At 34.9% G+C, this 16,890-nt stretch overlaps 1 non-coding gene across 1 annotated transcript; it reads right to left on the bottom strand.

Annotated features, from left to right (window-relative positions):
• Positions 1-16,377: 16,377 nt before the first annotated feature.
• LOC130964968 (small nucleolar RNA R71) lies at positions 16,378-16,481 on the bottom strand. Its single transcript, XR_009081030.1, has one exon. It is a non-coding gene; the product is annotated as a small nucleolar RNA R71 (small nucleolar RNA).
• Positions 16,482-16,890: the final 409 nt, after the last annotated feature.

Genomic DNA, 16,890 nt, shown 5'->3' with positions numbered 1-16,890 from the left:
CAAAATTAATATTGTAATGGGAATAACTAATTATTATTTGTTAATAATGAATAAATTCGTCCGTTCTTCATACAAATCAGTATAAAAATATAAGACGCTAGGAAGTTCGGTTTTGGTGTGAAACTAAAAAATTTCCCGCAACTGGGAGTTGCACCCGGAAGTTCTCATCCTTGAATTCGGCTGGGTGCTACTGCGGATGGTGAAATTGTTGAGCTCTTTTATCGAAATTTATTGTATTATTATTATCTTTAATTTTGGTTGATGTTTTGATAGACAAGTTCCAATATTTGTTATATCATGATATTTTTCTTCAATTCTAAAAATGAGTATTTTATTGAAGAAAAATATTTTTTTTTTCAGTTTTATGTTTATATCAAATTAAATGTAAAAGTATATTAAACATTATTAGTGATGCTAAACTTTATTTGATAATAATTTGTTAGAGTAAGGTCAAAATTAATATTGTAATGGGAATAACTAACCATTATTGTTAACAATGAATAAATTCGTCCGTTCTTCACACAAATGAGTATAAAAATATAAGACGCCAGTAAGTTGGATTTTGGTGCGAAACTAAGATTATTAGTGATACTAAACATTATTTGATAATAATTTGTTAGAGTAAGGTCAAAATTAATATTGTGATGGGAATAACTAACCATTATTGTTAATAATGAATAAATTCGTCCGTTCTTCACACAAATGAGTATAAAAATATAAGACGCTAGGAAGTTTGGTTTTGGTGTGAAACTAAAAAATTTCCCGCAACGAGGAGTTGAACCCGGAAGTTCTCATCATTGAAATCGCCTGGGGGCACCTATGGATGGTGAAATTATTGATTGCTTTTCTCGAAACTTATATTATTATTATCTTAAATTTTGGTTGATGTTTTGATAGACAAGTTCCAGTATTTGTTCTATCATGATATTTTTCTTCTATTCTAAAAACGAGTATTTTATTGAATTAAAATATTTTTCTTTAGTTTTATGTTTATATCAAATTAAATGTAAAAGTATATACCTTTTCATCAATTAAACACATGAATCCACATATCCATGCACATCACATACTTTACCAACCATTATCACCATCACTCATATATTTCATTCAATTCAAATCATCCAAACAATTACATCAACATTTCACAATCTACCAAAAATACATACATAGTAGTACAACTCACATCATCCATTAATCACATCAATATTTCCAAATCTTATCCTAGGGCCACTAGCCTACGTTTTCACAATCACATTACATTTTAGATACAGGAAACCGATTCCCGTTCCACCCGGAACACTCTCAAATTCTACCTCCAAGGTTTCCAAAGCCTCACCAACAGATTTTTTCCACATAAGGCTCCTTTCCAAACTTTCCAAAATCACCAATCAAGCTCCAAAACATACATATATAATACCTAAGCCACAACATCACATAAAAACCCAATAATTTAATCAGTAAATCACAAAATTCCAAGTCTTTAGCTTAGGGTTGAGAATCTCACCTTACCCAAGGATCTAGGAAGCAAGGACAAGCCTTCCCATCAAGTTAATTTGATCCTATAACACAAAGGAGCTCAAAATCTCAACATTTATGCCCATGAAACTCAAAACTAGGGGATGGAGTTCGAAGAAGAATCTGCAACTTACCTCAGAATTGCTTGTGTGGGTTTTCTAAAGCTCGACGTCGCGGTCGTGTGGCCACAAATGGCGCATCTATCAGAGCTCTGGATCAAAAGTTATCAACCATGGAAGTTGGAAGTGAATAGGAACAACGGTTTCAATCTCCCCCCTTCCTTTCTTTGCTTTCAGTGTGTGTGTTGTTTTGGGAGGGAAGAGAGATGAACTCTCTTAATTAAGAGGGGCTTGGCTGGGCCATTAGGCCCATTTGGGTCCGGTTAGCCCAGTTTGGCTCGTTCGGCCTAATCTTGGGCCAATTTCCTTAAAATTGGTGTCAAAATTCTCGTTTTAAATTTCTCTATCACATTAAACCATAAAAACCTCATTTCTCACTTTCTAGATTATATTTCTTTAATTTCTAGATTATATTTATGAGTTGAACCCGGAAATTCTCATCGTTGAATTCGCCTGGGTGCTACTGCGGATAGTGAAATGATTGAATACTTTTCTCAAAATTTATATTATTATTATCTTAAATTTTGGTTAATGTTTTGATAGAAAAGTTCTAGTATTTGTTATATCATGATATTTTTCTTCAATTTTAAAAATGAGTATTTTATTGAAGTAAAATAATTTTCTTCAGTTTTTTGTTTATATTAAATTAAATGTAAAAATATATTAAAGATTATTAGGTATACTAAACTTTATTTGATAATAATTTATTAGAGTAAGGTCAAAATTAATATTGTAATGGGAATAAAAAACATTTAACAATGAATAAATTCATCTATTCTTCATACAAATGAGTATAAAAATATACGACGCCAAGTTGGATTTTGGTACGAAACTAAAAAATTTTCAGCAACTGGGAGTTGAACTCGAAAGTTCTCATCATTGAATTCACCAGGGTGCTTCTGCGGATGGTGAAATTTTTTAGTACTTTTCTCAAAATTTATATTATTATTATCTTAATTTTTGGTTGATGTTTTGATAGACAAGTTCCAGTATTTGTTATATCATGATATTTTTCTTCAATTCTAAAAATGAGTATTTTATTGAAGTAAAATATTTTTCTTCAGCTTTATGTTTATATCAAATTAAATGTAAAAATATATTAAAGATTATTAGTGATACTAACCTTTATTTGATAATAATTTATTAGATTAAGATCAAAATTTATATTGTAATGGAAATAAATAACCATTATTGTTAACAATGAATAAATTCGTCTGTGCTTCATACAAATGAGTATAAAAATATAAGACGATGCCAAGAAGTTGGATTTTAGTGCGAAACTAAAAAGTTTTTCGCAGCCGGGAATTGAACCCAGAAATTCTCATTGTTGAATTCCCCAAGCTGCTACTGCGGATGGAGAAATTGCAGAGTACTTTTCTCGAAATTTATATTATTGTTATCTTAATTTTTAGTTGATGCTTTGATAGACAAGTTCTAGTATTTGTTATATCATGACATTTTTCATCAATTCTAAAAATGAGTATTTTATTGAAGTAAAATATTTTTCTTCAGTTTTATGTTTACATTAAATTAAATGTAAAAATATATTAAAGATAATTAGTGATACTAAACTTTATTTGATAATAATTTATTGTAGTAAGGTCCAAATTAATATTGTAATGGGAATAACTAACTATTATTGTTAATAATGAATAAATTCGTCTGTGCTTCACACAAATGAGTATGAAAATATAAGACGCCAAGAAGTTAGATTTTGGTGCAAAACTAAAAAAATTCCGTAGCCAGGAGTTGAACCCAAAAATTCTCATCATTGAATTCGCTAGGGTGCTACTGTGGATGGTGAAATTGTTGAGAACTTTTTTCAAAATTTATATTATTATTATCTTAATTTTTTGTTGTTGTTCTGATAGACAATTTCTAGTATTTGTTATATCATGATATTTTTCTTCAATTCTAAAAAATAGTATTTTATTGAAGTAAAATATTTTTCTTCAGTTTTATGTTTATATCAAATTAAATTTAAAAATATATTAAAGATTATTAGTGATACTAAACTTTATTTGATAATAATTTATTAGAGTAAGGTCAAAATTAATATTGTAATGGGAATAAAAATCCATTATTATTAACCATGAATAAATTTTTCCGTTCTTCATACAAATGAGTATAAAAATATAAGACGCCAAGAAGTTGGATTTTGGGGCGAAACTAAAAATTTTTCTGCAGTCGGGAGTTTAGCCCGGAAGTTCTCATCATTGAGTTCGCTTGGGTGCTATTGCGGTGGTCTAATTGTTGAGTACTTTTCTCGAAATTTATATTATTATTATCTTAATTTTAGGTTGATGTTTTGATAGACAAGTTCCAGTATTTGTTATATCATGATTTTTTAATTCAATTCTAAAAATGAGTATTTTATTGAAGTAAAATATTTTTTTAAGTTTTATGTTTATATTAAATTAAATGTAAAAATATATTAAAGATTATCAGTGATACTAAACTTTATTTGATAATAATTTATTAGAGTAAGGTCAAAATTAATATTGTAATGGGAATAACTAACCATTATTGTTAACAATGAATAAATTCGTCCGTTCTTCATACAAATAAGTATAAAATTATAACACGCCAAGAAGTTGGATTTTTGTGCGTAACTAAAAATTTTTCCGCAGCCGAGTGTTGATCCCAGAAATTCTCATAATTGAATTTGCCTAATTTCTACTACGGATGGTGGAATTATTGTGTATTTATCTAAGAATTATTTTTTTAATATTTTTATTTTTGGTTATGTTTTGATAGGCAAGTTCCAGTATTTGTTGTATCATGATATTTTTCTTCAATTCTAAAAATGAATATTTTATTTAAGTAAAATATTTTTCTTCATTATTATGTTTATATCAAATTAAATGTAAAAATATATTAAAGATATTTAGTGATACTAAACTTTATTTGATAATAATTTATTCGAGTAAGGTCAAAATTAATATTGTAATGGAAATAACTAACCATTATTATTAACAATGAATAAATTCGTCCGTGCTTCATACTGTAACACCCTACTAAACAGAGCTTTATGCTTATGTCATAGAATAGAGGTAGTGTGGTGTTACGGACCTTTAATAAGAAAATACATACATATAATAGTGAAGATATATAATATACTAGGAGCCTTGAAAAACGGGTAAAGCAATATCGCAAAATAAAAAGGGCAACACTCAGGAATGGGATTAACTTGTGTGCTAAGAAACCTAAAGGTCATAGACCTAAATAAGCGAAAGAGTGAATAAAGAGCCGAGTATACAGTATAGCTAGATCCTGACTCAGCCTATGATGCCAAGGCTGGCCGGAGATTATATATATATACATACATATACAAGTATCCCAAATACCCAAAATACAGAAATATGGCCCTAACTCTCCTTTAACCTCTTTGAGGGACAAAATAATCAAGTTTCTTGGAGAGAAAGCTAAGTACATAAAAACATAAAATGATAACCAAAAGAACCCAAGGACCACTCCGCTTCAGGAATCCAGACGCCTAGCAAGGAGCCTCTCGACCTGCATCTGAAAATAACAACATAGTATGTGGTGAGAAACGGGGCTTCTCAGCATGGTAAAGGTGCCACGCATATAATATATAAGATCTTGGAAATGCCAGAGGCAATCCTAGAACTCCAACATACAGTTTTAAAACTTAAACTCTAAGCAAAAGCCATAAAAGGGGGTTAGTGACCTAAAGAATTCTGAACTTACTTACTCTAAACCTAACCTTAACACCAAAATGGTCCACCCTTCATCCGCTCCTCCATCACCATTGATTTAGCAGAGACAAACAACCAAACAATTTTACGCACAAGTAGGAAACAGATAGTGCAAGTAGCAAATGTAACAGGTATCATGAAATATATTTAGTTAGGCAATCTGAAGTAATGCATATCAGTCAAAATAAACAAATGCACATGATGTATGCCTGTTCTATGGCTGATGAAGCTCATCTTTCGGTTATCCAGCCAACCCGACAAGTCTGAAAACCTTAGACTGTCCCTCGTCACGCATCCCCAAGAGTCTATGCATAGATTTCTCATTCATTCATCATTTATACAATCATTCATTCATTCATATCTCACTCAATGGGGGATATCCATTCTTGGGAATTTATACGTGCCCGGTCACCCTTACGACGTAAGGTCAACAGAGTATCGAGTTTCAACCTGGAACACATGGTGGCAAGCCACAGTTCTGTTACCCAGGGAAACTCGTATCTCAGATATCATTAATTCATAAGCCGCATAATATTCAGAACAATTCATATTCGTTATATAATCATTCATCTTAGCCATAACAACATATATTCATTTAGCTTTCACACCATTTCCCTCACAATTCATCATATTTACCCTTTTTCTTCACCCCCAAGTTAAAAGGATAAAAATAGAGGCTTAGAGGTTTGAAACCAAGTTTGAATTATAAAATACAAGTGCTGGAAAAATAGAGTGTGTGCAGATGCACACAAGTGTGCGTGTGCACAATTTGTGACAAGCAGAGCGTGTGCGTGCGTGTGCACACCAACCAGGAACTACTTGGTGTGCGTGCGCCTCACCTATGCGAGTGCCACCAACAAAAAGTATAGCCTGGTGCCTGCGTGTGCACAATGGCATGCGTACGCACACTTTCTGAAAAACCCCAGGTGTGCATGCGCACAAAGATATGCGTATGCACAAGTAAACTTTTCGTTATTGCTACGTGCGTGTGCACATCAGTGTGCGTAGGCACACACCAGAAACTCTGGTTCTGCTGCATTTTAATAATTTTCAGTCTTCCGTACCAGATTTTTGGTGTCCATAACTTTCTCTACAGAATCCGGTTTTTCGCAAAATTTATATCGTTCCCAAGCTTATAAAACCCTCTTCAATTTGAAACAAATCTCATTTTCATCCAAAATTTGAGAATCAAGTTATGGACTACTGAGCTTAATCAAAAATCAGTTTTTACCAAAGTTTACCAAACTCCTATTTTTACCAACATCTCATTCCATACCAAAATATTTCACAACCAAGGCATACCAATACTTAACTCCACACCTTTCATTCATTTTACAACACACCACACCCAATATTCTTATTCATTCAATAACTCCTTACATATTCATATACACCTTCACAATTCCAAATTTAAGACAACAACAATTATACTCATGTTCATACATAGTTCCCTTGTTGATAAACCCCATTTTTAGGGTTTATCTTGTGCTTAATTTAGGGGATTTTATCATCTTTTCTCACATTTATTCAATGAAATAGCAAGGTTTCATCATTTTCTCCTAATTTATGGTTAAGTGTGAAAACATGCTTTTTAGGCCTTAATTTGCTATTTTTGATTCACCTTTGATTCCACTAGATGCCTTGATGTGTTTGTCAGCGAATTCAGGTTGAAAAGGCTAGGAATGGATCAAGGGAATGAAGAGAAAAGCATGCAAAGTGGAGAACTCATGGAAAATAAAGGATTTGGAATGCACCATAGACGCGCACGTGTGACATACGCTCACGCGTGGAATTGAAGTGGCATGGCGACGCGTACGCATGGATGAAAATGTCAAGCGACGCGTACGCATGACTCATGTGTACGCGTCGATGCTCACACGTGACCTCATTAAAGTGAAAATGCTAGGGGCAATTTCTGAGCTTTCCAGGCCCAAATCCAACTCATTTTCTGAGCCTATTACATGCAGAATTGAAGGGGAGCAAGGAGGGATCATTCATACACTTAGTTTTATATAGAGATATAGAATTCTAGAGAGAGAGGCTCTCTCCTCTCTCTAGATTAGGGTTCTTAGTCTTCTTCTTTTTAGATCTAGATCTACTTCTTCTTTTTCTTTAATTTTCCTTTATTCTTTACTTGTTCTAGTATTTTACTTCTCTTGTAGTTCATTTATGTTGTTAATTTAGTTTATGAACTCTTATGTAAATCTCCATTTTCTTTCAATGCAATTTATAATTTCCATGTCTTTTTATATTTGCTCTAGTTTTCTATTGTTGATCTCTTGCTTTTGTAGTTATAGCTTCTTTTAGTTCTTGCAATTTATGATGTTTTCCTTTATTGCCTTCTATTTGTTTGATGAATTGTCTCTTTTAGTTATGAGTTAGATTTTTTTCCTCTTGGCTTGTGTTGAGTAATTAGTGACTTTTGAATTGTCAAACTCTCTTGTTGATTGATAATTGGAAGTTGCTAGTTGATTTGAATGCCATTAAAGCTAGTCTTTCACTATGATTTGACTAGGACTTGTGGTCTCAAGTTGATATCCACTTCACTTTCCTTCATAGTTAGAGGTTAATTAAGTGGAGCAATGGACAATTCTTGTCACAATTGATGATCATAATGAGGATATGACTTCTAATTCTCATTCCTTGCCAAGAGTTTTCTTAGTTGTTATTTTAATTCTTTTTCTATTTACATTTCTTGTTCCTTATTCCAAAAACCCCAAAAATACTTCGGTTTAAATACTTCCCTGTAATTCCTTGAGAGACGACCCGAGGTTTAAATACTTCGGTTTATTTTTATTGGGGTTTGTACTTGTGACAAACAAATTTTTTATTGAGGAATTGTTTGTTGGTTTAGAACTATACTTGCAACGAGATTTCATTTGAAAAATTCTTTACCGATAGACAATTTCCTTTCATCACTTGTCACACACACCAGCATGTACATTTAACCCTTTTATTCAACAATTACCCACAATAAATGCTCCACACCACTCTCATGAATGGCTCAACACTTACATCAAGAATTCGCTAATTTATATCATATATGCTAAGTCAACTTCCAACAAACTCAATTAAATTCATCATCAAGCACCAGCATCACACTTTCCACAAAGCCATCAATCACCACTCACTCTCAATATCATTTAATAAATCCATCAAAGTTACTAAGCATTAACATAAATACACATTTCACACCTATTACACATGTATACTTCAAAATTCAGAATTCATATAATAAAATCAAGAATTGGCTAAGGTTAGTAATCCTTACCATCCCCACGAACAAAACAACTTAAGCCCCACAAGCTCCGCAAGCTAAATCGAACCTAGAATACCAAATTCGACAAAATCTCATTACAAGGGCTCAATTTCAAAAATAAAAAAGGGGTAGAGAATTTGAGATGGTATTGTGGCTTACCCGTAAAATTGATTCAATAGAAACGTAGAGCTTGACGCGTTAGACGCACGGTCGCAAACGGTACAGCGATCGGAGCTCGGACGAAAGAGTTATGGTGGTTTATGGTAATGGTGAGGGTTAGAAAGCTCTCCTCTCCACCAAGGCTGTTCAGCGTGTTTCTTTGCTTAATGGGGATGGAGATGGCTTCTGTCCATTGAAGTGGTTGGGTCCGGTTGGGCCCAGTTCAACCAGTTCGGCCCATTCGGCCCAATCTTGGGCCAAATTTTTCGAAATTAGTGTCAAAATTCTCGTTTTGAAGACTTCTATCCTTTTTTAATATTAGATTTACATTTTTAATTTTTCTAATTAAAATTCGATTAATTGACTTATTGTTTACTAATTTTAGCAAGGTTTACATCCTACCCACCTAATTAAGAATTTTGTCTTCAAAATGCAGAGTTAGTTACCTGAAAAGAGGTGTGGATAGTCTTTCCAGATCTCTGACTCAAGCTCCCAGGTATGCTTTTCAATACCAGCTCGACTCCGCGCTACTTTTACCAAAGAAACCTCTTTTCCGCATAAACACTTGATGTTGGTGTCATCAATTCTGACTGGAATTACTGGAAGCGTCAGATCTTCTCTTACTTGGACTGATTCTAGTTCTAGGACATGACTCGAATCAAAAGTGTATTTACAAAGCTGCAATACATGAAACACGTCATGCACATTCAAAAGATGTAGTGGTAAAGTGATCCTATACGCCACTGGGCCAATTCTCTTCAGGATTTCAAACGGTCCAATGTAACGGGGATTTAACTTTTTAGTCTTAATGGATCTCCCTATTCCGATGGTTGGAGTAACTTTCAGGAAGATGTGTTCTCCTTCCTCAAACTCCAAAGGCTTCCGCCTTTGGTCAGAATAGCTCTTCTGATGGCTTTGAGCTGTTAGCATTTGTCTACGAATTTTCTTTATTTGCTCAGTGGTTTCAGCTATCATTTCAGCTATCATTTCCCCGTCTACATACCAACATTGCGAAGATTGGCATTTCCTTCCATACAAAGCTTCATACGGAGCCATTTCAATATTCGCATGATAGCTGCTGTTGTAAGCAAACTCCATTAGAGGCATATATCGATCCCAGCTTATCGGCTAGTCCAAAACACAAGCTCTCAGCATGTTCTCCAAGGTGTGGATTGTTCTTTCTGATTGGCCATCCTTTTGAGGGTGATATGCAATGCTTAGGCTCAATTGAGTGCCAAATACTCACTGAAAGGCTCCCCAAAACCGTGAGGTGAAGCGAGGATCTTTGTCGGATACAATGGTGGAAGGTACACCATGTAACCTCAAAATTTCCTTATTGTATAGCCGTGCTAACTCCTCCATTGTGCAGCTTATCCGAATGGGAAGGAAGTGAGCTAACTTGGTCAGTCGATCCACAACTACCCAAATGGCATCACAACCCGTCCGAGTTCTCGGTAAACCCAACACAAAATCCATTGCAATACTCTCCCATTTCCACTGTGGAATCTTCAAAGGTTGAAGGGTTCCTGATGGTCTCTGGTGTTCAATTTTAACTTTCTGGCAAGTAGGCACTTGGAAACGTGCAACGCCACATCATTTTTCATCCCTGGCCACCAAAATATTATTTTTAGATCTTGATACATCTTGGTGCTTCCCGGATGGATTGAGAACCTGTTCTTATGAGCTTCCTTCCTGATGCTTTGTTGCAAATCCCCGACATCTGGCACAATAATCCGGTCCTTGAACCTCCATAAACCATCCTTATCTTCTGACACTCTCCACCGTTTGCCTTTCTCAATCGCCGGCAAAATCTTATACAATTCTTGGTCATTCTGATGAGCCTTTAGAAACTCAGCCTTGAAATCACTTAAAATTTGTAGCTGACTTAAGCATAAAGTCCCAAACTCTTCTCTGATTCCCAGTTTCAACCCTTGAAATGCTTTTAGTAATTCTTCCTCTCACAGCATCATCCAAGCAGCGCATAGAGACTTTCGACTCAAGGCATCCACCACAACATTGGCCTTTCCAGGATGGTAGTTTAATTCAAAGTCATAGTCCTTCAGAAGCTCCATCCATCTCCTCTGACGCATATTCAACTCTTTCTACCCAAAGAGGTACTTCAAACTCTTATGGTCTAAGAAAACTTGAAACTTGACACCATAGAGATAATGCCTCCAAATTTTCAAAGCAAAAGCAACGGCAACAAGCTCCAAATCATGAGTTGGATAATTCCTCTCATGTGGCCTTAATTAATGTGAAGCATATGCTACGACCTTACGGTGCTGCATCAACACGCATCCTAAACCCTTCAGTGACTGATGAATGGATAATTTATACGCTTTTTGGCATTCTTTTTACATAGTTTTTAGTATGATTTAGTTAGTTTTTAGTATATTTTTATTAGTTTTAAGAAAAATCATATTTCTGGACTTTACTATGAGTTTGTGTATTTTTCTGTGATTTCAGGTATTTTCTGGCTTAAATTGAGAGACCTGAGCGAAAATCTGATTCAGAGGCTGACAAATGACTGCTGATGCTATTGGATTCTGACCTCTCTGCACTCGAAATGGAATATTTTGAGCAAAAAAAGTCCAAATGGCGCATTCTCAACTACGTTGGAAAGTAGACATTCAGGACTTTCCAGCAATATATAATAGTCCAAACTTTGCCCGAGTTTAGATGACGCAAACTGGCATTTAACTCCAGCTTTCTGCCCTATTCTGGCGTTAAACGCCAGAAACAAGTTGTAAAGCAGAGTTAAATGCCAGAAACAAGTTACAAACTAGCGTTTAACTCCAAGGAAGACCTCTACATGTGAAAGCTTCAATTCTCAGCCCAAGCACACACCAAGTGGGCCCGGAAGTGGATTTCTGCATGATTTACTCATTTTTGTAACCCTAGTAACTAGTTTAGTATAAATAGAACTTTTTACTATTGTATTAGACATATTTGGATTATCTTTTGATCCTTTGATCACGTTTTGGAGGCTAGCCTCTTGGCCATACCTGGACCATTGTCACTTATGTATTTTCAACGGTGGAGTTTCTACACACCATAGATGAAGGTGTGGAGCTCTGCTGTTCCTCGAGTATTAATGCAAAGTACTACTTTTTTCTATTCAATTCATGCTTATTCTTATTCTAAGATATTCATTCGCACACAAGAACATGATGAATGTGATGATTATGCGACACTCATCACCATTCTCACTTATGAACGCGTGATTGACAACCACTTCCGTTCTACATGAAAACAAGCTTGAATGTATATCTCTTGGATCTCTCTTCAACGATTCACATCGTCTCTCCTGACAACAGAGCATCTGAGTCCGAGATCAGAATCTTCGTGGTATAGGCTAGAATCAATTGGCAGCATTCTTGAGATCCAGAAAGTCTAAACCTTGTCTGTGGTATTTCGAGTATGATCTGGGATGGGATGGTTGTGACGAGCTTCAAACTCATGATTGTAGGGCGTGGTGACAGACACAAAAGGATAGTAAATCCTATTCCTACACAATCAAGAACCAACAGTTGATTAGCCATACGATATCTGTGCATGGTATTTTTCATCCGAGACGAGCAATCCGACAGTTGATTAGCCGTACAGAAACCGTAGAGGACTATTTTCACTAAGAGGACGGGAAGTAGCCATTAACAACAGTGACACCCAGCATACAACTTGCCATAGAAAGGAGTATGAAGGATTGGATGAAGGCAGTAGGAAAGCAGAGATTCAAGAGGGATGAAGCATCTCCAAACACTTATCTGAAATTATCACCAATGATTTACATAAGTATCCTGATGAGCGGATAATTTATACGCTTTTTGGCATTGTTTTTAGGTAGTTTTTAGTAAGTTCAAGCTACTTTTAGGGATGTTTTCATTAGTTTTTATGTTAAATTCACATTTCTGGACTTTACTATGAGTTTGTGTGTTTTTCTGTAATTTCAGGTAATTTCTGGCTGAAATTGAGGGACTTGAGCAAAACTCTGAAAAAGGCTGACAAAAGGACTGCTGATGCTGTTGGAATCTGACCTCCCTGCACTCAAAATGAATTTTCTGGAGCTACAGAACTCTAAATGGCGCGCTCTCAACGGTGTTGGAAAGTAGACATCCAGAGCTTTCCAGCAATGTATAATAGTCCATACTTTATTCGGGAATTGACGACGTAAAGTGGCGCTCAACGCCAAGTACATGCTGCTGTCTGGAGTCAAACGCCAGAAACACGTCACGACCCGGAGTTGAACGCCAGAAACACGCTATAACTCGGCGTTCAACTCCAAAGGAAGCTTCAGCTCGTGGATAGATCAAGCTCAGCCCAAACACACACCAAGTGGGCCCTGAAAGTGGATTTATGCATCAATTACTTACTCCTGTAAACCCTAGTAGCTAGTTTATTATAAATAGGACTTTTTACTAGAGTATTAGATATCTCTGGACGCCTAGTCCTTAGACCATGGGGGGCTGGCCATTCGGCCATGCCTGAACCTTTCACTTATGTATTTTCAACGGTGGAGTTTCTACACACCATAGATTAAGGGTGTGGAGCTCTGCTGTACCTCAAGTTTCAATACAATTACTATTATTTTCTATTCAATTCTCTTTTATTCCTATTCTAAGATATTCGTTGCACTTCAACTTGATGAATGTGATGATCCGTGACACTCATCATCATTCTCACCTATGAACGCGCGTGACTGACAACCACTTCCGTTCTACCTTAGGCCGGGCGCATATCTCTTAGATTCCCCAACAGAATCTTCGTGGTATAAGCTAGATAGATGGCGGCATTCATGGGAATTCGGAAAGTCTAACCTTGTCTGTGGTGTTTCGAGTAGGATTCCGGGAATCCGGAAAGTCTAACCTTGTCTGTGGTATTCCGAGTAGGATTCTGGGATTGAATGACTGTGATGAGCTTCAAACTCCTGAAGGTTGGGCGTTAGTGACAGACGCAAAAGAATCAAGGGATTCTATTCCAACTTGATTGAGAACCGACAGATGATTAGCCGTGCTGTGACAGAGCATAGGACCATTTTCACTGAGAGGATGGGATGTAGCCATTGACAACGGTGATGCCCTACATACAGCTTGCCATGGAAAGGAGTAAGAAGGATTGGATGAATATAATAAGAAAGTAGAGATTCAAGAGGAGCACAGCATCTCCATACGCCTATCTGAAATTCCCACTATTGATTTACATAAGTATTTCTATCCTATTTTATTTTCTATTTATTATTAATTTTCGAACTTATCATAAACCATTTAATCTGCCTAACTGAGATTTACAAGGTGACCATAGCTTGCTTCATACAAACAATCTCTGTGGGATCGACCCTTACTCACGTAAGGTATTACTTGGATGACCCAGTACACTTGCTGGTTAAGTTGAACGGAGTTGTGACCACACATAGTTGTGAACCATGGTATTGGCATCATGTTTTTGGCGCCATTGCCAGGGAAAGAAAAAGCAATGAATTTTACAAAATACAATAACAAATAAATCACAATTTCGTCCACCAAGTTTTTGGCGCCGTTGCCAGGGATTGTTCGAGTATGGACAACTGACGGTTCATCTTGTTGCTCAGATTAGGTAATTTCCTTTTCAAAAATCTTTTTCAAAATTGTTCTTTTTTTTCTTTTTTTCGTTTTTCCAACTTTATTTTCGAAAAAATTAATAAAAATCCAAAAAAAAAATTCATAAAATCATAAAAACCAAAAATATTTTGTGTTTCTTGTTTGAGTCCTGAGTCAATTTTTAAGTTTGGTGTCAATTGCATGCTTTAAAATTTTTTTTCTTGCATTTTTCGAAAGTTTCATGCATTCATAGTGTTCTTCATGATCTTCAAGATGTTCTTGGTAAGTCTTCTTGTTTGATCTTGATGATTTCTTGTTTTGTGTTGTTTGTTGTTTTTCATATGCACTTGTCGTTTGTTAGAGTTCATGCATTAAAGATTTCTAAGTTTGGTGTCTTGCATGTTTTCTTTGCATCAAAAATTTTTCAAAATGATGTTCTTGATGTTCACCATGATCTTCAAAGTGTTCTTGGTGTTCATCTTGACATTCATAGTGTTCTTGCATGCATCCTGTGTTTGATCCAAAATTTTCATGTTTTGGGTCATGTTTGTGTTTTTCTCCCTCTTCATAAAAAATTCAAAAATAAAAAATATCTTTTCCTTATTTTTCTCATAATTTTCGAAAATTTGAGTTGACTTAGTCAAAAATTTTCAAAATTAGTTGTTTCTTACAAGTCAAGTCAAATTTTCAAAAATTTGAAAATCTTATCTTTTCAAAATCTTTTTCAAAAATCATATCTTTTCCTCTTTTTCGAAAATTTTAAAAATCTTTTTCAAAATAATTTCAAAATCTTTTTTCTTATCTTTATATCAAATTTTCGAAAATTAGCTAACAATTAATGTGATTGATTCAAAAATTTGAAGTTTGTTACTTTCTTGTTAAGAAAGGTTCAATCTTTAAATTCTAGAATCATATCTTGTAGTTACTTGTTAGTTAAGTAATTAATTTTAATTTTAAAAATTAAATCTTTTTCAAACATATCTTTTTATCACATCTTCTTATCTTATATTTTTATCATATCTTTTTCAAAATTTTATCTTTTTCAAAAATTTGATTTTAAAATATCTTATCTAACTTCTTATCTTCTTATCTTTTCAAATTTGATTTTAATATCTTTTTCAACTAACTCTTTGACTTTATGTTTGTTTCTTATCTTTTTCAAAACCACCTAACTACTTTTCCCTCTCTAATTTTCGAAAATATCTCATCTCTTTTTCAAAAACTCTTTTTGTTTTAAATTTTAATTTTAATCTTATCTTATCTTTAATTTTCGAAAATACTAACCTCTTTTTCAAAATTATTTTCGAAATTCTCCCTCTCTTTTCTTATTCTATTTAATTATTTATTTACTAACACTTCTCTTCACCTCTCTTCATCTAAAAATCCGAACCCATTCTTCTTCACTCTTCCCCCCTTTCTTCTTCTACTAACATAAAGGAATCTCTATACTGTGACATAGAGGATTCCTCTTCTTTTCTTGTTTTCTTCCCTTTCATATGAGCAGGAACAAGGAAAAAGGCACTCTTGTTAAAATTGATCCCGAACCTGAAAGGACTCTGAGGAGGAAACTAAGAAAAGCTAAATTACAACAATCTAAAGGTAACCTTTCAAAAATATTAGAACAAGAGAAGGAGATGGCAGCCGAACCCAATAATAGTAATGCAAGGAGAATGCTTGGTGACTTCACAAAACCAATGTCCAAATTTGATGGAAGAAGCATCTCCATTCCTGCCATTGGAGCCAATAATTTTAAGCTTAAGCCTCAACTAGTTGCTTTAATGCAACAGAACTGCAAGTTTTATGGACTTCCATCTGAAGATCCTTACCAGTTTTTAACTGAGTTCTTACAGATTTGTGAGACTGTTAAGACGAATGGAGTTGATCCTGAAGTCTACAGACTTATGCTTTTCCCTTTTTCTGTAAGAGACAGAGCTAGAATATGGTTGGATTCACAATCTAAGGATAGCCTGGACTCCTGGGATAAGCTGGTCACGACTTTCTTGGATAAATTCTTTCCTCCTCAAAAGCTGAGCAAGCTTAGAGTGGATGTTCAGAACTTCAAACAAAAAGATGGTGAATCCCTCTATGAAGCTTGGGAAAGATACAAGCAGTTGACCAAAAGGTGTCCATCTGACATGTTTTCAGAATGGACCATATTAGATATATTCTATTATGGTCTATCTGAGTTTTCAAAAATGTCATTGGACCATTCTGCAGGTGGATCTATTCACCTAAAGAAAATGCCTGAAGAGGCTCAAGAACTCATTGACATGGTTGCAAATAACCAATTCATGTACACCTCTGAGAGGAATTCCGTGAATAATGGGACATCTCAGAGGAAGAGAGTTCTTGAAATTGATGCTCTGAATACCATATTGGCTCAGAACAAAGTGTTGACTCAGAAAGTCAACATGATCTCTCAAAGTCTGAATGGATGGCAAAATGCATCCAACGGTACTAAAGAGGCAGCTTCTGAAGAAGCTTATGATCCTGAGAACCCTGCAATGGCAGAGGTCAATTACATGGGTGAACCTTATGGAAACACC

The sequence above is a fragment of the Arachis stenosperma genome, chromosome 2 (genome assembly GCF_014773155.1).
Source record: "Arachis stenosperma cultivar V10309 chromosome 2, arast.V10309.gnm1.PFL2, whole genome shotgun sequence".
NCBI lineage: Eukaryota > Viridiplantae > Streptophyta > Magnoliopsida > Fabales > Fabaceae > Arachis > Arachis stenosperma.
The sequence above is the reverse complement of the archived record's forward strand: the minus strand, read 5'-3'. Positions and strand labels throughout refer to the sequence as shown.